The 21,911-nt window shown below is 49.9% G+C and overlaps 1 protein-coding gene across 3 annotated transcripts in view; it reads left to right on the top strand.

Moving 5' to 3' along the window:
* PAQR5 (progestin and adipoQ receptor family member 5) overlaps positions 1-21,911 on the top strand; it is a 96,592-nt gene that overhangs the window by 7,380 nt on the left and 67,301 nt on the right. The gene's annotated exons all lie outside the window — the stretch shown is intronic.

The following is a 21,911-nucleotide window of genomic DNA, read 5'->3' as shown; positions in this document are numbered from 1 at the left end:
AGTGTTCAATATACCATATTTTGTTTATCAAAGGACATGGGTCGCTTCCACCTTTAGGCTCTTGACAGTACAGCTGCCATAAACATGAATAGACAAATATCTGTTTGTGTCCCTGCTTTTAGTTCTTTGAGGTATGTCCTCAGAAGTGGAATTGCTGGATTCAATGGAAATGGTACATTTCATTTTTTGAGGAACCACCATACCATTGAGGAAGAAGAGTTAGAACTAGATCTTAAGGATGAACATGAGCTTTTCAGGCATCTAAATAGAGGAAGAGGAAGGGAGGGGGACAGGAAGGGGAAGAGGGAAGGGAGGGGGGAGGGCCTGAACTGCGGCAGGAGACAAGTGGCGGTGTTTGTGCCTGGGGCTGGATATGGACCTCGGAGGGTGAAGGGTCTGGGACCAGGCAAGAAACTTGGGCTCCACGCTGTGTTCCGTGAGAAGCACTGAAGGGGGTTTTAATCAGGAAGTGATACAGGTGTGTTGTCATCTGAGATATGCAGAGCTGAAAGTGATGTCACAGAGGGCCTGGCAGGGAAGGAGGCTTAAGGCAAGCACTGGAGCCTGGTGACTGAGTTGGGTGGAAGGAGCAGGTCTGGAGAGTGGGTGGGCTACACAGGGCACCGGGGTCTGTGCTGGGTGAGTAGTGGTGAGGCTGCTGGATGAACTTAACAGGAGGAGCGACCAGTTTGACAAGATGATGAGGGCATATCCATTGGCTTGAAGGGGCCTGTGGAACCACCTAGGTGGAGACAGGATTTGAGGGGTGTGCAAAACTACGCAGACCTAGGTGCTGCAGCAAAGTGGCAGAGGCTGGTCCAGGGCAGGGAAAGGACCACCATCAGGTGGCACAGAGGATCCCACAAAGTTGGAGGCCAAGACACGGGGAGAGTGCTCTGCAGTACTGCCCATCCCTGCCCTGAGTATTTCATATCTCTCCATATGTTTTCACTACCAAACTCAAGGCTCTGAGCTTGAGGCTGGGCATGGGAATTGGAGATATAGCGATAAATCCAAGCCAGTGACTTTAATTTATTTATTCATCTCTTAAGGCTTAGAAGATGAAACTTGGCCAATACCTTTGCACAGTTAAATATTGACACGATGGTGATAGGTGCTCTTCAAGAGAAATGGAGCATGCTATGAAAGTATGTCATGGACACGTGATTTAACCTAGGGCAGGAGCTCTCACATCTCCACTCCCAACATTCTGGATCAGATATCTCTTTGTTGTGGGAACCGTCTGGAGTGTTGTAGGATGTTTAGCAGCATCCCTGGCCTCTCCCCACATACCCCAACCCCAGTTGTGATCATCAAAAACATCTCTAGACATTGCCAAATGTAAAAAAAAATCACCCTCATTTGAGAGTCATTGGTCTAGGGACTAGGAAAGGTCTCTTGAGGAAGTGGTGTTAATCTGAGTTCTAGAAGATAGATAAGAATCAAGATAAAGCAGGGATGAGGAATGGAGGAGAATATTGAAGGCAGAGGTAACTGGAGTGCAGAGGCCCTGAGGTGGGACGGCTTCCATTAGATGGACGGTAGTGGAGGAGGTGAAGAGTGGCCAGGTTCGAGGGATATGCAGGAGGGAACACAGGCAAGGAAGCCATCCAGGTGTGGAGGATGAAACTGGCTGGAAGCTGGTGAGTTACATTTGGGGCCTGTTGTGTGGGAAACCCCAGGGAGTCATCCAAATGGGGGCCTGAGCTCAGAAGAGAGGTCCAGCTGGAGATGCATGTTTGGGAATGACACACATGTAGATGACAAGCTTAGCCTTGGGTAGACCAGGTGCCCCAGGGGGAGTGTGGCCCGCAAAGAGCAGAGCAGAGAGGAGGGCCTAGAAGTGAGCTCCAGGGGTGCTGGCATTCAGAGACTGGGCCTGGGGAGGCAGCCCAGATACAGAGCAGGGACCTGGGGAGTGGGGTTCTGGGGGAGCCCAAGGATGATGAAGAAGAGGGGACCTGGCCTGCAGTGAGTCGCTGGAGCCTTCAAGTAAGGTGAGGACTGGGGCACGGCCCGTGGATTTAGAGACCAGTGACTTCGTCGCTCTGGGGTTGCGGAGGAAGGGCCAGGAGGGGATGGGGACAGCTGGCAGACAGCCTTTCCACACGTGTCCTCAGAAGGTGAGGAGAGAGCGTAGAAACCAGAAGGAAAGTGCAATAGGGAGGTTTTTGTTTTGTTTGTTTATTGAATCTTGCTTGTTTTGCCCCCATATCCACCTTTTTTTTTTTAGAAGAAAAATATACATGGTTCAGAATTCAAAAATTGTAAAGATTTCACAGTGAAAAAGTCTCCACACCCATCTCCTTTGGCTTCCCAATGCCCTCTGCTCCTCAGAGGCAACTCCACCAGTTTCTTACATATTCTTCCAGAGACATTTCATGCGCAGATCAGTAAATGCATGTATGATCTGTCCCCAAAAAAGGTAGCAACACTGTATGCATTCTTCTGTCCCTTGGTCTTTTTCCACTTAGCTTGCTCTCTGTTTTTTAAAAACTTTATTTCTTATTTTTGGCTGCACTGGGTCTTTGATGCAGCGCATGGGCTTTCTCTAGTTGCAGGGAGTGGAGGCTCCTCGTCGTCGTGCTGCGTGGGCTTCTCTTATTGTAGAGCACAGGCTCGAGGAGCTTGGGCTCAGTAGTTGTAGCTTGCAGGCTTAGTTATCCCCCGGCCTGTGGGATCTTCCTAGACCAGGGATTGAACCCGAGTCCCCTGCATTGGCAGGCAGATTCTTAGCCACTACCACTATGGAAATCCTCCACTTAGCTCTTTGGAGAAGCTTCCAGATAAGTTCATGGAGAGCTTGTCATCCTCCTTTACAGCTAGGTAATGTTCCATGATATGGATGGCATGTAGTTTAGTTAACAAATCTCCTGTTTGGGGACATCACAATGTCCCTCTGAATCTTCTTGTGCTTTAGTCATTCTGCCGTGTTAGTGGGTGCATGTGGGAAAAAGTCTCAGAAGTGGCACTGATGAGTCAGAAGCTTTGTGTGGTTTGTGTTTTGAAAGCTATCAGCAGATTGCTCTCCATAGAATTTATAAGAATGTTCGCTCTTATCGGTAGAACACGAGGATGCTCATTTTTCTATATCCTCCAACATAGTGTTACCAGCTTACTGATATTTGCCAATCTGGAAGACAAAGATAGTTTCTTGACATCGTTTTAATTTGCATTTTTCTTGCTATGAATAAGGCTGAACATGTTTTCATAGATGAGAGCCATGTGCATTTCCATTTCTATGAACTGTCTATTTGTATGTTTTACCCATTTTCTGTGAGGTTATTGGTCCTCTTCTCATGGAATTAGAGGTGATCCTTGTGTATTGGAGAAACTAGTCTTTTGTCTGGAGTATAAAATACAAGCATTCCTCTACCCCCCCCCCACCCCCCTACACACACAGTTGATCAGGGAAGTTTTTTTGTTTTTGCTGCTATGTTTTCAGAATTATGATGTTCACTGGCATGGGGGGGGGGGGTGGTCCCTGGCTCAGGGGTCCCTGAGGAAGTGTTGGAGTAGGTTCCACATTAGGACCAGGACTGGAAACATCTCTGCTGTGTAACAGGCAGAAGGGCAGGTGGGATGAGGGTGCTGATGCCAGGAACTTGGTGGCAGCAAGTTGTGAGAGAGAAGGCAGATGTTTGAGTCCACCTAGGCATGGGATTGTGTTAACAAGGTATCTGAAAGTTAAAGAACAGGAGAACTACTGTATTAGCAAAGAGTGGATGAACAAATGCTGGAACCTGAGCTGGATGAGGGGAAGTGAGGGGATGGGTATTCTCTGTTTCCTTAGATAGTGTCTTTTCCGTTTGGCACGTGCTAATCAGTGGGCCGAGCTGATGGCCAACATGGTTGTATTTCCCCTGTGATCAGACTCCATACTCTGAATCCCCTACTTATCTTACTCTCACATGCACCATATATTTCCCCTGCCCTAAACCAACCCAGTGCCAGGTCCCAGGCAAGTAGAGACAGCCCCAGTGCCCCCACTTCTGCTGGAACTATTCAAACCAGCCAATCCTGAGCTGCCTTGCCTGCCTTTCCCATGGAAACCCCAGAAGAGCCTCGCTTCTGCTTCTGCCTCTTGACCAAAGCCTGGCGCTCCCCCATGGTCCCGTGTGCTATGCCCCATTCTCCTGGGAAATGTAAGTAGAGCATTCTTTCAATGTCATTAGCCTCCCTATGTGCCATGCAGACACCGTAAATTAAAATCCTGTGGGTACAGTTAGGAGGGACCCTTGGAAGGACAGAGTCTGAGGATGGGTGAACTGCAGGTCCTGGGGAACCTGCAGAGCCATCAGCGTGAGTGCTTAAACAAACAGGCTCTTGGTGTGGTCTTCCTAAAGGAGGTGTCTCCAGATGAGGATAGCCGTCATGGAAGGGCTGGAACACAGGGAGACACAGGGAACTGTGTAGGTGCAGGTGGGTCGGGGGTGATCAGAACCGGGAGGCTTGAGGGCAATATACAGAGAAGGTGAATCTGAATGCATGTGGGGAAGGAGACAGACATGGAGCCAAAGATGCAGGCTGAGTCCTGTGCGTACTTCTTGGAAGACAGTTTTTAAATTCCCAGGAGCAGTCTGACTTTACGTTGATTCCCTTTGTGAGTTCAGGGGAGGGCTCTGGAGCTGCAGATGAGAAGAGGCCTGGTCATGACATGAGTCCACCTCTGGCCTTTTAGTGCCAGGTTAGCAAACGCCTGTCCCTGGATGGACTCAACTATCCGCCTTCGCTCCTGAGACTTGCTGCCACCTCCTCCTGGCACTGGCACCCTCCTCCCGCCTTTCTGCCTGTTGCCCTGCAGAGGTGTACCCTCCTGTCTCTCGTCCCCCCGCCCTCTTGGTGCTTTCTGCCTCCCCCATGAAAGCCCCCTCATCCTTGCCAGAGCCTCCCTCCACTGGGATCAGAAGCCCATCCGGTTCTTCCAGGGGCATTGGATTTGAGAGAAGAATTCTTGAAGACCAGAAAGGCTTCACAACATGGAGAAGAGAGGAATAATGGTAGAAGGATTAGGAATAGCGCTGCTGTATTGGAGCTGGGGGCTGCAGTCCACAATGTCTCGGATCACACAGAGTGTGTGCGTGTGCGTGTGCACCAGGGGGAGGATTTGCCTATTCTAGTCATGCTGGTCCACCTCCCAGACTTGCACTTTAAGTCAGTAAATCCACTGGAAGTTCACAAACACATGCTCACACTTGGCCATCACTCAAGCTACCTGGCAATTTTTCTCTTATTGTTGCCTCGAGAGTTATTGACCTTTTGAGAGTGGAATTTGTGGGGAAATAACCTCACGTTCAGCTCATGTTTACCTTGCTGCCCTGAACTCTGACCTGGGCTGGGTGTCGTAGGTCTTACAAGTCTGTTGCGTCTGTTCTGCTTCCTCAGCAAAGACACCATGTGCCCCTTCTCCAGTAGGCTCGATCGCCCCAGACGCCAGTGCAGGGAATGAAGGGAAGCCAGCTGGGCTGTGGTTGGCAGAGATGACTTCTAGAAACAGGAAGAGCTCGAGCAGACCGTGGGTCTCCTCAAGGGGGAAAGAAGGGACAGGAGCCCCACAAGACCAGGTGTCCCAGGGGAGCTTATGCATCAGGCCCCCCCCAGGGTGCAGGAAGATGGTGATGGCTGCTTTGGGGGTGACAGGTGAGCTGTTGGCAAGGGATGGAGCAGAAGACAGGGAGCCCCTGTGGGCTCTCTCAACAGTGTTTCGGCCTCTTTGACAGGCAGGGGAGCCTTGGGGGGCTGCTAGCTGGATGAACTGTGGCTTTGCACTTTTGTGAGAGATGATGAAGCTTTGAAAATGCTTCCAGTTGGGCAGTTATTGTCCCTCAAGTATCCTTCAGTGGCCCTCGGGGCAGGAAACAAGTGTTTGTTTCCCCAGATCAGGGCCCAATAATGCTTCTCTCTGGGGTCCTTTCTTATGACGGGCATTGCTGGGGAGCAGTGGCTCTGAGAAGGGCACCAAGAAGGGAGGGCATCTGTTTCTGAAATATGGGGCATCAGCAGTTGAGTTCTTTGACAGTTTTGGTATGCATCCTTTCTAGAACCCGAGAGATTTTCAATGGTTTGAAACCACCATTTTTTTCAATGGTTTGAAAACAAAAATTGTAAATAATTTTTAAAAAAGGAAATTGTGTGAAGGAGGATGAAACATTTGGCTTAAACGTGAGGCTGGGGGAGGACTTGGGAGGAAGGGAAAGTGGCTATTGTCTTTGTCCCTCCTCCCTCTGGGACTGGTTTGCTTTAATCTTCACTGTCCTCCCAGAGACAGTTCTTTGAGTCCAGCAGATGCCCAGTTGCTGGAATCTTGCTTCTAGGCTGTCCCTTAGCAAGACTAGGGGCCTCTGGGCTTACCCTAAGACCAGCTTGCTGGGTGACCTTGAGCAGGCCTCCTGACATCTCTGGGTCCTGGGTTTATACCTTATTCTCTTCTGGAAGCATCAGTTTTGTCCTTTGGGTTTGTGTGTGTGTGTGTGTGTGTGTGTGTGTGTGTATGCACTTGTTAAGTAGCTTCAGTCGTAGCCAACTCTATGTGACCACATGGACTATAGCCAGCCAGGCTCCTCTTGTCTGGATTCTCCAGACAAGAATACTGGAGCGGGTTGCCATGCCCTCCTTCAGAAGATCTTCCCGACCCCGGGATTGAACCTGTGTCTCTTATGTCTCCTGCATTGGCAGGCGGATGTAAGAGACAAGCCAGACACTAATGCCTCTTGGGAAGCCCCTTGGGTACTTCATGGTCTCCTGTTAATGATCAAGTCTGCTTATCACCCTCCAGATTTCTTTCAGGGCCTGAAAAGAACAGAAGGGGAGTCTGAAGAAGTGAAGTCCAGTGGTCAAGCTCTCAGGGGCAGTGGGCCAAGGGAGGGAGGGGTCAGGGGACACAGTCTCTGCCCTGCCTGGGCCTCCACCCTACCAGCCTGGGTGTGCTGTGAACATCCTTCCTTGTGCAAAGGCCTCAGATTTGACTTTCAAAGAGAAAACACCTGTCCTGATAAAGTGGGCCTTTTTCCATTCCACTTGGCTTTGTTCAGGCTCCCGGGCTCAGTTCCTGTGTCCTGCTGGTGTGGGGAGGACAGAGGCTGGGCAGGGTCTCTGGGGGGTTGATCAAAGCAGACGATCCCTGCTTTGAGAGGACCGAAGTGTTTTGCACACCTGGTGGTACCCAGTGTGTGTCCGCGCTGGTCTCTGAGCGCCTCCTGGTGCCGGCAAGCCTCACCTCCTCAGCGTTCTCACTCTAGGATGTGGAGACCGAGGCGCAGATGGTTAAGCAGCTCGTGGGGTCACCTGGGCCTCCCAGGGCCACTCAGTCAGCTGTCACCAGGTCCCCTGATTCCTTGCCCAGTGCTCTCTTCCCACAAAGATGGGCCTTTGTTTATGATGGGCCTTAACAGAGCTGGGTTCTCTGCCCTGTGCTCCACCCCTCCTGCTCAGATGTATCCCCCAGCTAACATAAGTTATTGTGGAAATGAATTCTCTATGTGCTGAAAGGAAGACCTGGGACTCGGCATGAAAAGTAAGAGGGAAAAGAATTCCTCCGATGATTTCCGCTACTCCCATGACACCTCTCCTCTCCCCAAAGTATCAGCATATTCCTTAGGGCCTTCTTTAAAGACTCAAAGAAGTGAATCTCTAATGGTGAAATTTCTAGCCTCACAGTATGGAGGGTAGCCCCTGATTCACACTGCAGAGGTGACCACCTTCTTATACAGATACCAGCCCTGTGTGACGTTCCTAGGCCAAGAAATAAGGGACCTATCTTCAGGTATGTTTCCGCCTCGATGGTCCTTCCTGCTTCCCAGTACTCTGTGGGACACTATGGGGATATGTGATGGGAAGAGGCATGTTAACCCTGGACATGATTTTTCCTTTCTCACTTTTCATTCAGTCTGCCTGAAGTGCAGGAGACCTGGGTTCAATCCCTGGGTCGGGAAGATCCCCTGGAGAAGGGAATGGCTACTCACTCCAGTATTCTTGCTTAGAGAATTCCGTGAACAGTGGAACCTGGTGGGCTACAGTCCATGGGGTCGCAAAGGGTTAGACATGACTGAATGCCTGAGTGACTTTCGCTTTCCCAGCTTTCCACCCTTGGGCAAAGTGCATCACTGTCCACAATAAGCAGAGGCTGTCGGGACTCTGGGGGCAGGCAGGGATGGCCGGGGATGGCTGCAGCCAGAACCTGCACCCACTGCCGCCAGCTGGCTGATCCAGCACTACTGGCCTCTAGCAGGTCCTGCCGGGTTCTAGGCCGGCCTCCAGACAGGGTGCAAGGCCAGCCTGCAGCCACGGGGGCCTCTGGCAGCAGAGGTCAGGCAGGGCAAGGCTTAACTATTTACACCTTCCCAGCTCTGGCTGCACCTTCTTGGGGGCTGGTTTGAAGGCACCTATTACTATTCTCATTCTTCCTGGTATTTTGAATAATTCATTTTTCCTCAGTCCTTAAAAAAAAAACAAAAACCTGTGCTTAATAATACTAGAATAATGACCTTGTGTCACATTTTGCCACCGGGGCTCTTAATCTACTGCTGCATTCAAATATTGTGAAATGTGTTGCTTTTGACATTGGATTAGCAGGAAGAATAGTGTCCTTGTGAGGAGGAAGGAGGATCTGTTTCGTGGTTTCCCTTGTAGCCTGCGACAGCCCAGCCAGGAACATCGTCCGTCATAATAATGTCATACAGGCAGGTGACTTTATGGACACTTACTGTGCAACTTGGCCTTAACACAGGCTCTTGTTAATGCTTGAAACAGGCCAATGACATAATCACTCTGAGGATTATAAAGAGCCTATGCAATGTAGGAGAGCCAAGTTCAATCGCTGGATCAGGAAGTTCTCCTGGAGAAGGAAATCCCCAGGGGACTTTCTGATCCCTGCTTTAATATTCTTGCCTGGAAAATTCCACAGATAGAGCCTTGTGGTTGACAGTCCATGGCGTCTATAAGAGTTGGATACTACTGAGTGACTAACACACACACACCTGGAGGCTGATTGTGAAAATTCATTGGAGTGTAAAATGCCCATAAAAGTCTTGGAATAGACCAAGTACTCAGTAAGTAGAATTTCAAATCACCATCATCATCCCCATTTACAGAGGAGGAAAGTGGGGCCTAGAGAGATCTCAGGACTCAAAGCCAGGTCCCCCTGACTCCAAGGCCCAGACTCTCTCATCACTGTTGGGAATAATTGTATATTATAGAGGTTCCTGCCATCTGAGCTTCTCATTGTCTGCGGGGCCACCTGTAAAGTCATATGGGCCCTCTGTTCTTCCCCTCCCCCCCAGGCCCCATATCCTTCTCTGATCCCCAATGTCCTCTAGCCTCCGTTGAAGGTCTGGGCACATGCCAGTCCCCTGCCTGGTCCATGTGACTTCCTCCTGCCAGCTACACCTCCCTGGCTGCCCATGACAGTTTCCCCCTTGCTTGTGGGCTGTGTTCTCTGGGTAATAATTACATGAAATGGCTCACTTGCCAGCTTTATCAGTAAATAATTCCCCCCCAGTCCCAATGGGTGAAGCTCAGAGTTAATGATTGCCAAGGAAAGCTGCTCAGAATGCAAATCATCTGAGGAGGGAGGCAGGAGGGGATGCTGAGCTCCATGACCAGGAGGAGGGGTGAACCCGGGGGCTCCCTGTGCTCTGCCCCTGCCGCCAACTGTCCTCCCATCTCTTGTCTCTGAGTTCAGCAGCAGCAAACCTCCCTGCTGTGGCCGGCCCATTTCCCCTCTCTGGGCCTTTGCTCGCAAGCTCCTCTCCCTTCCCTCCTCTCTGCCAAAGCAAGTGCTCCCCCTCATTCGTGGCCCACTTCCAGTGCTGCCTCCCCCGGGAGCCTTCTCTCACTGCTCCCACATCCTTGCTCTGGGCTCCTTCTCAGGACTCCTCGGCCACAGCACAGGTCTTTTCCGAGTGCTCTGCAACATGTCAGATGCAGTACTTGGTTCTGGACACACATCATGGAGCAAGGCGGTGTCAGACGTAGTCCCGGAGCACCCGTGGCAGCTTGAAGTGCAGCAGGGAGGCCCAGAGGACCTGGGAACAGAGGGCAGGTCAGGGGCACTGGAGCCTGATGGAGTGGGGCTCGGGCGGACACTGAAGGTGCAGTGGAATTTTCCAGGCAGACATGGAGGGAGGGCAGAGGCATCTCGGAGCAGAGGGACCAGTGTGTACAAAGTACAGAGTTATGATTTGGTGGTTGAATGATGTCTCAGTTGTGGAGGGGAGTCACCTGGGAATCACCCAGGTGGGTGTATCCAGGAGGCAGGCGGCCACTCGGAGAAGTCTGCCTCCCACCCTCTGTGGCTCCCTTACAGTTTCACTACTGGGCAGAAAGAAGGGATTCTTCTCTGTGAGGGTGGCCATGCTTTCCTGTACCACCTGCTCACCGAGCGATTTGGATTCCAACCTAAAGTCCTGCAGTGTGCGGTGAATTCTGGGCTGTGTGAAGGTGACCGATCTCAGAAGCTCAAGTCAGTTGCTTCCCCACTGGGGCTTGATACTGGGAATGCCTCCCAGGTTCTCCTACTGGGGCATCTGACTGAAAAAGTGTGAGATGGACTGACCCAGTAGGTTTATGTGTTCACAGCTCCTGGGTTATTTGAGTGCACGGGTGAGTTTGGGACTTACACTAGAGTGCTTTTCCAGGCTCCTGCCTCTAACTTCACCCCCTCTCCAGAGTGAGCACCCCAGGCCCCACCTGGACATTTTCCCGTGGGGAGCTCAGTGTGCATGGAGCGGCCCCCTTGCTGGAGAGCAGTGCCTCTGTGGCTTGAGCTGACACCTGCCTCCCAGAAGCTCCATCTCTGTGGGCAGTGGGAGGGTGCCTTGCTTCTGCCCTAGGGGGCTTCATGGCCTCTTACAGGCTTCCAGGGCTGTCCCCTCCTCACCCCGAGTCCTCCCTGGGTCTCCCTGCTTTCCTTCCTCCTGTGATCTGGGCTCCATCCCACAGGCTGACAGCCTTATCTCAGACTTCAAGTTTCTGATCAGATTAGCAGCCTGGGAGGAGAGTGCAGATAGGATCGTGCTATCCCCAGAAGCCTGACACTTCCTGTTGGGGAGAGGGGAACCCCAGCAGTCAGGGCCTAGTTCACCTGCCATCAAGTCGGCAGGGACTCACCCTTTTCCACCCTTGGGGGACGGACCCGCCTGCTGCACTCACCCTGGAAGCCAACATGCTGTGTAGACTAGCCACCCTGGTCCTGATTCTCCAGGGCACAGTGGTGGACCAGCTCAACTCTCACCTTGGCCTAGAATCTGAGCATTCTCACCCTGGCCATGCTGTAGGGTCAGCTGGGCTCCTCCTCCTCTCCCTTACCTTCGGAGGGCTTTGCTTAAGTGAGCAGTGGGTCCAGGCATCAGTGCATCATAAAACTCCCTGGGTAGTTTTAGGGCTTCTCAGGTGGCTCAGTGGTAAAGAATCTACCTGCCAATGCAGGAGACATGGGTTTGTTCCCTGAGTCGGGAAGATCCCCTGGAGATGGCAATCCACTCCAGTATTCTTGCCTGGAGAATCCCATGGACGGAGGAGGCTGCAGTTCATGGGGTCGCAGAGTCAGACACGACTGAGCACGCACGCACACTCAGGTAGTTTTAAGGTGTAACCAGAGCTGAGGACCACTGGGCTGGATGCCCGAGACCCACCTGTCCAGCTCGACCGTGTGTGGAAACACTTACACTTGAGGAAAACAGCCGAGGCCGTCCTGTGTGTATCACCTAATACTAGAGTACATCTTTGTATTTTATAAGAAGGTATTTAAAAATTTAAATCAGTAAAAGCAAACATGTAATCATTTTAAAGACAAGAAATGTGTAATATTTTGGAACCTCAAGTAAATGTAAACAGAAAAACAGACCCCAGGTAATGAAAATGACATATTCAAAACATTGAATATGTCTGTATACGTTAATCTGTATATGTTAAAATCTGTATACGTTAAAAACACAAAATCTAGTCATGAGAAAATGGAAGACGAGCTATTATTTTATTCCTTTTAGAGCAAAATCTTAACATCAAAGTTGGCAGACTCATTAGGTCAGAAGTATCTTTTGCTATAAAATTTTCTAGAGAAAGCTTTTCCTGACTCGCCCCTAGTTGAGGAATGGTAAGAAGATGTATCTGTGAGATATCTTTGAATATTTTCCGCTGACAAGGCCTTTGGGCTATTTTTTCTGGGACTGCAGTCCTTTATTTACAAGGAGCCATAGTTTTTGTTTCTAAAGCGTTTCCGGTTTGTCCTTCAGTTCTTTAGTTTTATCTTGTTCAGATGGCAATTCTGACGCAACACTTCCTGTATCAGTTTCAAAACTGTCATGTTGATATTCCACATGTTAGGAAAGTCTGTGAACAGAGTAATAATTATTCTTGCAACTATTTGTCTGCTGCCATGCAATGCCTGAGAAGGACTCAAGACGTGTTTCACATTTCAGCAGGATTTTTTTTAAATGTTGTAATTGTCTCCTTTTAAAAACATAGATTTTGAGAGATTGGTATAATGAACTATCATGCTTGGCCTCAGCAGTGATCAACTCATGGCCAATCTTGTTTCTCTGGTGCCCACACCCATCCACCCCGCTCCTGCCAGCTTCTCTTGAAGCCGATTCAGACATCATCTCATCTCTGTGATTACTGCAGTGTATATCTCTAAGTTAAAAGGGCCCTGTAAAAAAACGTAACCATCATGCTATTATTACATCTTAATAATTGATCGTTTCTTGTTGTCATGAATTTCTTTTATCGGCATTCAGATTTTCCCAGTTGTCACATGTATTTTTTTTTTTTTACAGTTGGTTTGAGATTTCAGATCTTACAATTTTTGAAATAAAAATTTTAGACCAAGTGAAATAGAGCATTTGGGCTGGAAGTGCAGGATTCATGAAGAGAGCGTGCAACCAACTGGGTGAAAGTTTCTAGGCAAATGGACCAGACCCTGCTTGTAGGTTTCAGAGTGTGGTAGATGGGAGAATTGTTCAGTTGTTCGGTAAACATGTGTTCATTCCACAGTGGCACTGTGCCCAGTGCTGGGCGGGGCACCTCAGACACAGCAGTGAACAAGCCAGGCTCTGCCAGCCTGACTCAGGGGAGCCAGAGCACAAGCATTTCAGTGTGAGGTTTACAAAGGGAGCGCTACAACCCTTGCAGGTGATACTGGGGGTAGCCTGGAGCCATTGCTGGGTTTCATCAAAAAGAGAAGGTGGAGGAAGGGGTGTCTCTCCTGGAGTAAACCGCAAGTGCAAAAACATGGGAGTGTGGAAGTCCAGTGCGTGCAAGGACAGTGGTGGGTGCTGGGGCATTGGGGGTGTGGCAAGGCTGCTGAGAGGTGAGGCTGCTGCTGGCTTGAGGGTGTGTCTTATAAGGAGCGGGGTCCTCTGGGACCTTCCAGAAGGGACCCCAGAGTTTTGTTGTAGGAACATAAAGTGTGCACTATGAGTCAGGGAGCCTTGCAAGAACTCTGAGGAGTTATTTGAATTTCCCGGCCTTTCCTGGGTTCCTGCCTCCACTAGACTGGAGTCCCACTGGGACAGGCCTGTATCAGCCTGGAACTCTATATACCCAGCGCCCGGCACACAGAGCAGATTCACTGTGTCTACTGCCCATGGGCTTACTGTGCTCCCAGTGCAGGACACCCCTGTCCCCCACCTGTTCACCGCACCTGGAACAGAGGGAGCCCCCTTAGGCCTTCAACTTGGGGAAAGGCAGTGGCATCTCCAAAATGTGTGGTTTTGGAAACTGAACGCCAGTGCTGTGAGTGGGGGATGCAAAGCCAGTGGTGCCCTGGGCCAGCAGGCAGGCTGATACTAGAGCTTGATACAAGAGCTTCTCAGGTGGGTGTTTGAGGAAATGCCAATGTGTACAACCCGTGGGCTGGCCCACATAGCTAATTCCTCCAAGACTGGTCGACAGTTGGAGCATTCTTCATTTATTTCCTTATAATAGCATTGTTGCTTTGGTTTAAAAAAAAAGAATGAATGAATGAATACATAAATAGTAATACAGATGCTCTAGTGTAATACACAAACTCTAGCGTTATGGAAAAGTAGAAAGAAGAGAATAAAGCAAATCTCAAGAGGTAAACCCTACCGTCTAGAGAGAACCACTGTGAACACTTTGAGAAACAGCCTTTCAAACACTTTTCTGTCCATAAATACAAGCAGTTAACTGGAACACAGTTTTATATAGATGCCGTTACAAGATTTATGCTGTTCCATAACCTGCTTTTTTCATTTAACAGCATGTCATGACACCGTTTCCTGTCCATAACTGTAGATCTGTAACATTTTTATAGCCCATGGTACAATTTTACATGGATGTACGGTAACTTATGCAGACAGTTCTCTATTGCCAGAAATTTGGATTCTTTCCAATTTTTCTCTACAAAGATGCTAAAGAGTATTATTCTGCCTTTTTTTTTTTTTTTTTTTTAAGATGTGCAGTAATTGCCTAGTGGTAAATATCTAGAATAGCTGGAACAAAGGAAAGGTTCCTTTCACTCAGAGTCCTAAAGCCAAGCAGGGAGGTCACCATGGCAACCCCGCCTTGCTTGTGGCATGCCCATTAGCCTCAGCTCCAGCCAGGGAGGTGGGTCAGAGCTAAGGGGAAACCATCTGTTTTCAAGCAACATTATAAACCAAGATGGAAGAAGCATGCAAGAACATTAATGCAAAATTGAGATGGTTTAGGATGCAGTTGTATTCACTAGTAGATGCCATAGCTTTTCATTCTCACAAGTCATCGATGATACTTTTCTTATCCTCATTTAGCTGATGTGTGTGCTGAGTTTCTCAGTCATGTCATACTCTTGGAGACCCCGTGGTCACCAGGCTCCTCTGTCCATGGGATTTCCCAGGCAAGAATACCCAGGAGTGGGTTGCCATTTCCTTCTTCAGGGGATCTTCTCAACCCAGGGATCGAACCCATATCTCTTGCATTGGCAGGCACATTCTTTACTGCTGAGCCACAAGGGAAGTCCTCCTTTAGCTGATAAGAGAGTTCAAACTGAAGAGATTAAGTAATCTCCCCAAAAGCAGACAGCAGATGATGAAGCCAGGGTTTGAAATTGGTCTGCATCCACTCCTCGTGATTCTCCTCACCCAACCTAGGGTCACCCAGCCACCCTGTCTCCTGTCACCATCCCTGAGACTTGCAGTCCTGACTCCCAGCTCTCTAGGGCATTCACTCCCACCGCATCAGACGGGGCCCACGCGGAGTCTTCACCTGGGCCCTCTCCAGACTCCACCCTGGCCACCTGCCACTGCACATCCTACGCCACCACTGCGGGGAGCTCTCCCTCCCTCCGTGCCTTGGCTCCCGCTGTACCCTCAGCTCAGAGTGCCTGCTCCTCCATGGCTAACGGGCTACTCAGGGTTTAGCTCAAGCTTTGTTTTCTCAAGAAGTCTTTCCTGGCTCCCCAGTGTGTCTCCTCTGTGTTCCTCTGGGAGCATCTGGTTCTAACTGCAGTTTGGCCATCAGATGTGTCAGCCGTCAGTGCCGATCTCCTAAACCATGAGCTCATCGTATTCCTCTCTCCATCCCCATATCCTACCGTAGCCTTGGACACAGAGTGGGTATTCAGTAAGTGTATGCGGAGGGAACGAACAAGTGACAAGGCATCTTCCCGTTCACTCTCCATTTCTGCTCCCAGCCCCAGGGACGACTTTAACCCAAGCAGATTGTATGAGCGCCTTGCCCACCGGGAGCTGCTCTCTGGTTCTCTGCCTCTCGACAATTCCCCACCATTGCCCCACAGCACCTGCTGCTAACCACCATCCTCCTCAAGCCTCAGGCACTGCTTTTCCTACCCTTGCCTTGCCAGGGGAACTGAGGTCCCAGAGAATCATTTATATCACCGCAGCTGGCCCACCGCCCTGCACATCCCAACTTGGTCAGTTTTGGCCCATTAGTCCTGGGCCCTTTTCTCCTTCCTTGGGCTCCTCAGTCTGTGCTCCTCTCCCTTGAGAAACTTCAGATACTTTGAAAGTCACCTCTCTCTGCCTCCTAAATTGATCTCTAGCCTTGACTTCTCCTCCAAAATGTGGTCACACTTTTAAATTACAATCTGTGCAAATCCAACTTGACCAAAAACAGCCCAGGTCTTCCTCTCTCTCTTCACGGGTATCACCATTTCCCAGCTCTTGGGAGATGATGCTCTGAGACCCCTGTGATCAGAAACCTAACCTTTATCACCAGGTCCCCAAATGCAGAGCTCCTGACCAGGCCTGACTGGAACAGGGGGCTGGTGTGAACCTCAGAGGCTTCCCTCATTTTCCCCATGGAGAGGGGCAAGCAGCTGCTGCTGTGGGCGAATTTGGCCTAGGTCTGTAGATACTCAGATTTGTCAAGAGAAACTGGAGCCCAGGTTTTTATGGGAAGTCCCTTTGATCCTTTTTTGGGCTGCATCACATGGCATGTGATGTTCGCAGACCAGGGGTGGGACCAGTGCCCCCTGCAGTGGAAGCACAGAGGAAGTCCCCAGGGAAGCCCCCCAGTTTTAGGTTTTTAGGAAAAAATGTGCAGAAAATAGAGTGTTGCCATTGCCCCTTCCCTCCCCTCACAGTTTCCCCTGTGATTAATATCTTGCATCAGCGTGGCACATCTGTTGCAACTGATGAACCACATTCACACATGATTAACATCATTAATGTCAGGGTTCACTCTGTGTTGTACGTTCTGCCGGCCTCGTGCACTCGCCACACCACTGTCATGCTCAAGTCTGCTTCCCACGCTCTTCTCCCACTGCACCCCTTTGCACCGTCTCTACCTCGCCCGTGTGCCTGTTTTCTCGCGTCTCTGGACTCATTGGAGTGCCCTGTCTCTGGTCATGGTCCATTTCCTGTCCCTCTCACCTCTCCATCAGAGTGTCAGCTCCTTGAGGCCCTCCGAGAAGGCTCAGAAGTCTAAGAGGCCCCCAGCACCAGGGGCTTGAATTCTTTGGGGACTCGCTGTAGCCTGTGTTAGTGCTTTCTTATGGACCAGGTCTTGGGCTTCCACGGAAGATGCTTCCGGGGTAGTTAACAGGGAGAGGGCAGGTGGCAAGGGACAGAGACAAGGCAAATCTCAAGTTTCAGTGGCTTTGAGGAGTGGAGGAGAAGGGGTGTCCCAGTAAGTCTGGTTGTATTGATTCATTTTAAAATACTTCTTTCTCCATTTAGTGGCATTGGGTCTTCGTTGTGGCACGTGGGATCTTCGTTGCGTCATGCAGGATCTTCCATTTCGCTGTGGAAGCTCTCTAGTTATGGTGCTCAGGTTTTGTTGCCCTGCAGCATATGGGATCTTAGTTTCCCGACCAGGGATTAAACTTGTGTCCCTGCGTTGCAAAGTAATTTCTTAACTGCTGGACCATGGGGGCGTCCCAGTCCAGTTTTAGAGAAGGGAGTGATGAGAACAGACCTGGCTCTGGGTGGTGCGGTGCTTGACTCCTTAGCAGGAGTGAGTAGAGGTCTCCAGAGCCCAGGGTTGAAGCCACCCCCTGAGGATGCCCCCTGCTTCCCCACATCTTCCTTTCCCCTCTTGCCCAAGCAGCTGCCTCCTGTGGGAAAGTGGATGAGCAAGCAAGTGTGGGGAAAAAAGTTAGGAACACCTCCCTAGTGGGGCTGACCTTCCTCCTGATCCCCAGTCCCCATGGTAATCCTGGGCTCCCTCCTGGCACACCCCACTCTGCCCCTAGTTAGGCAGAAGAGGACACTCACCTCACACTCTGCTGAAGGAGCCCAGAGCAGTGACTTCCTGTAACATACCTCTGGGCCTTTGCATGCCCTCTCCAAACAGATCCTCTCTGACCTCTTATGCAACGAATACGTGTCACCTTCTCTGTAAAGCTGACCTAAACTTTCCCCTCAAACCCGAGGGCACCCCCTTCCCGCAGATGCAACCATAGAACCGTTTCTGTCATCCACACAGCATCTAACCCACTGGGCCCCCTGTTTGTGTGACTCCCTTGTTCTGTATAGTCAAAGCTCTGGTTTTTCCCTGATGCTGGGAAAGATTGAGAGCAGGAGGAGCAGGGGGCAACAGAGGATGAGATGGTTGGATGGCATCACCGACTCAATGGACATGAGTTTGAACAGACTCAGAGAGACAGGGAAGCCTGGCGTGCTGCACTCCATGGGGCCACAAAGGGTCGGACACAACTGAGCAACAGAACAACAACAGTTTGTTCTGCTTGTGGCTCCCCCAAGGCACAGCTTGTGGTGATACCACGTGCCCAGCTCTTGGTGGAGTGCCAGCATCTGGTAGCCTCACTTTGCGGGTGATAGGTAGACACGTGAATGAGCGGACCACCTCTGAGCAGAACAGTCAACGTTCTTTTATTGAGTCTCTTATATAAAAACAGATCCAGGGCCTGTCTTCAAGGAATCTCGTGGCGGCTGCCGAAACAACCGCACCTAAAACAATCAGAGAACAATACATAACCAAACAGGTATAGTAATTGTCGTTTACTGAGGTGCCTGCTGCAGGCCTGGCTTGATGTAAAGAGCCCATGCACATTCCTCTGCTCACTCCTCCCCTCACGAGCGAGGGCTGGGACCAGTGCTGAGGTTAGGGGACCTGACCCAGGGGTGCTAACTAGTGAGCAGAGGGGCTGGGACTGCAGTCCAGGTCTGTCTGACTCCAGAGTCCACGATCCTCACCCCCTCACTGAGTCCAGAGGTGCTCCTGGAAAGGAACAAGGGGCGGAGGGTGTACCTGGGGAAGACGTCTTCCTGGAGGAGGGCTGCTGGGCCTGGAAGGCAGGCAGAGCATGAGGATACTAGGGGGTCTCAGAGCCTGGCCAGTGTGGAGAGGCTCCAGGAGGTCCAAGGCCTGGCGTTGGGGCGGCCACCACTCCTGCCTGGGGCACTCTGGGTGTTCCACAGATAGCTCTTTCCTGCTGGGCCCCTGTAGCCCTCCCCCTGCCCCCAGAGAGCTGCTGAGTCTGCCTGAGAACCACACTTGGCACCTCTGTGGGGTGGGGCTGTGGGTGTGGATGGTCGAGGTCAGAGGCTGCAGAGCCGGCTCCTCCTGAGGGGCTGCCCCGCCCAGCCTGTGGGACCAGTTTCCAGGGGGCAGAAACAGGTTTCTGAAAAGTACACTGCCCTCGTTCCCCAGACTGGTAGACACACCCAGAGGACCCCGAGGTTCCCGCTGTCTCCCCCAGCTGGGAGTCCGCTCCTGGCCTGCAGTTGCAGGCTGGCGAGGGGGAGGTGTCCTCTGGGCTCCATGTTCCCTGGGCGTGTGGCTTTAACCCAGGTGCTGGCAGCTCTGAACCTTCTTGGCTCACTGAAATTCGGTGGAAAGCCTTGGAATCCCTATCCCCAGCGCTTTACATATGCATATGTTCCTGTACACACACACACGCGCGCGCGCACACACACTTTTACCTGTAATTTTATGAACTTCCTAAGGCTGGGGGATGTTCTTGGACCTCAGGTTAAACAGCACCATCCAGCAGCAGTTGCAGCTGATGCTCCTGCTCTCCTGAATGTGGAGATATTTATAGTAAATAGTAGCAGCCTGGTACTACTAATAGTAATAAACTCACTAATCTTCACTTACAATTTGTGGTTAGGAAGTATGTTCACATCCGTGATCTCATTTTAGCTTCCCATAGCCCTGTCCCAGTGGGAATTAACAAGTGAGAGTCAGGGGAATTACTCAGTCCAGCAAAGGTCCTACCTCGGAAATGGCCAAGGGGACTCTTGACCTCAGGGAGCTTCTCTAGTGGCTCAGATGGTAAAGAATCCGCCTGCAGTGTGGGAGACCCAGGTTCAATCCCTGGGTTGGGAAGATCCTCTGGAGAAGCAACTGGCAACCCACTCCAGTATTCTTGCCTGGAGAATTCCATGGACAGAAGAGCCTGGAGGGGTCCAGGGGGTCACAAAGAGTCAGAGACAGCTGAGCGATTAAGCATGCAGGTACAGAGAATCATCAAATTCTACACCTTGAATAGATATAATTTTTAATTGTTAATTATGCCTCAGTAAAACTAGAAAAATAGTTTAAAAAGAAATACCTTTTGTGTTGTGACCAAGTACACACATATGGTCATGAGTAGCAAAACAAATATACGTAACATACATAACAAGTATCACAAAACAATACTTATCTGGACTCTATGCAATACACTGATTCTTTCTGTTCTTTTGCAAACAATTCAGTTTTTAAATGCTAGTCATGATCCACTATTTGACTTTGTGATCTGCTGACAGATTGCGAACTGCAGTTTGGAAAACACTGCATTAACAGACACAGTAATCGTGGTTTTAATTACTAGTGAGCTATCTGGAAATTATGTGTATTTTGCTGAGGTAGGTGTTTGACCCTGGCCATGGACAGGCTGGAGTTCAGATGCAAGTCATTCAGCTAAGGAGAGACCCATTCACTCTCCTGGGCTTTGGTTCTTCTCTCCCTGTGGTAAGTTTACGGACTGGCACTGGGACTACTGGTCTTTCAATCCTGTTGCCCATCTATTCATATATTCCCACTGTTCAGTACAGATCTCGTTCATTCTGACTGTGTCAAGCCACCGCTAAGTGACCTCAGACGAGTCGTTTCCTATCTGAGGTCTTCATCTACAGAATAGGAATAGGGGTGGGTTGAACTAGTCTTGCTTCTCAAAGAAAGAGGGATTTTGCAGCGATAGGTGGCACGTGATTGGTGTGTATACGTGTGTATGTGCATGCTGTCATCTGAGTGTTGGCATCCCCGGCCCCAGAGTTCATATGTTGGAGTCCTAATGCCAGTCAGCACATTGGTATTAGGAGGTGGGCATTTGGGACGTAATCAGGCAGAGCCTTCACGAATGGGATTAGTGCCCTTGTGTAGAAGAGGCCTGAGGGAGCCCCCTTGCCGTTCCTGCCATGTGAGGGCCCAGCAGGAAGTTGGCAGCCTGCAGCCCAGAAGAGAGCCTCCCCCAGGGTCCAGCCATACTGGGGCTTAGTCTTGGACTTCCAGCCTCTAGAGCCATGAGGAATAAATATTTGTTGTTTATAAGCTATCCAGTTTATGGTGTTTTGTTACAGCAACCTGTAGGGGCTAAGACAGTGTATATATATATTTATGATCTATACTTTTTTCTGGAAGATTTGGAGAAAATGAAATTTTATATTAATACAAGCATAGCTAACTTACGGAGCAAACTATAAAACTCAACGATGCTTTTTTAGTATATACTTCTTTCTGTTGGGGTAAAATATATACTACGTAAAATTCAGCATTTTAACCCTTGTTCAGCGTATGGTTCGGTAACATGAGCTCATTCACAGTGTTATGCAGCCATCACCGCTGTCCATTTCCAGGACTCCTTCGTCATCCCAAACAGAACTCTGTGCCCAGTAAACAGTAACCCCCCATCTCTTCCTCCCCCTAACCTCTGGCAACTGCCATTCTACTTTCTCTCTGTATAGATTTGAATTTGTACCTGATACAAGTGAAATCCACAACGTTTGTCCTTTGGTGTCTGGCTCACTTCCCTTAGCATGCTTTCAAGGTTCAGCCACGTTGTTGTATGTGTCGGAATGTCACTCTTTTTTGAGGCTGAATCATATTCCATTGTATGTATGTTCCATGTTTTGTTTACCCATTCATCTGTTGATGGACAGTTGGATCATCCCCACCTTTTAGCTGCTGTGACTAATGATGTTATGAACACGGGTGTGCATGCATCTGTTTACTCCCTGCCTCCAGTTCTTTTGGGTATATACATGAGGACTGGCCTTTTCATACCATTCATAGGGTTCTCAAGGCAAAAATACTGAAGTGGTTTGCCATCCCCTTCTCCAGTGGACCACATTTTGTCCTTATTACAAAATTCAGACTTAAGTTGAAGAAAGTAGGGAAAACCACTAGACCATTCAGGTATGACCTAAATCAAATCCCTTACAATTATACAGTGGAAGTGACAAATAGATTCAAGGGATTAGATCTGATAGAGTGCCTGAAGAACTATG

This window comes from Bubalus bubalis, chromosome 11, assembly GCF_019923935.1.
Source record: "Bubalus bubalis isolate 160015118507 breed Murrah chromosome 11, NDDB_SH_1, whole genome shotgun sequence".
In the NCBI taxonomy this organism is placed as follows: domain Eukaryota; kingdom Metazoa; phylum Chordata; class Mammalia; order Artiodactyla; family Bovidae; genus Bubalus; species Bubalus bubalis.
The sequence above is the reverse complement of the archived record's forward strand: the minus strand, read 5'-3'. Positions and strand labels throughout refer to the sequence as shown.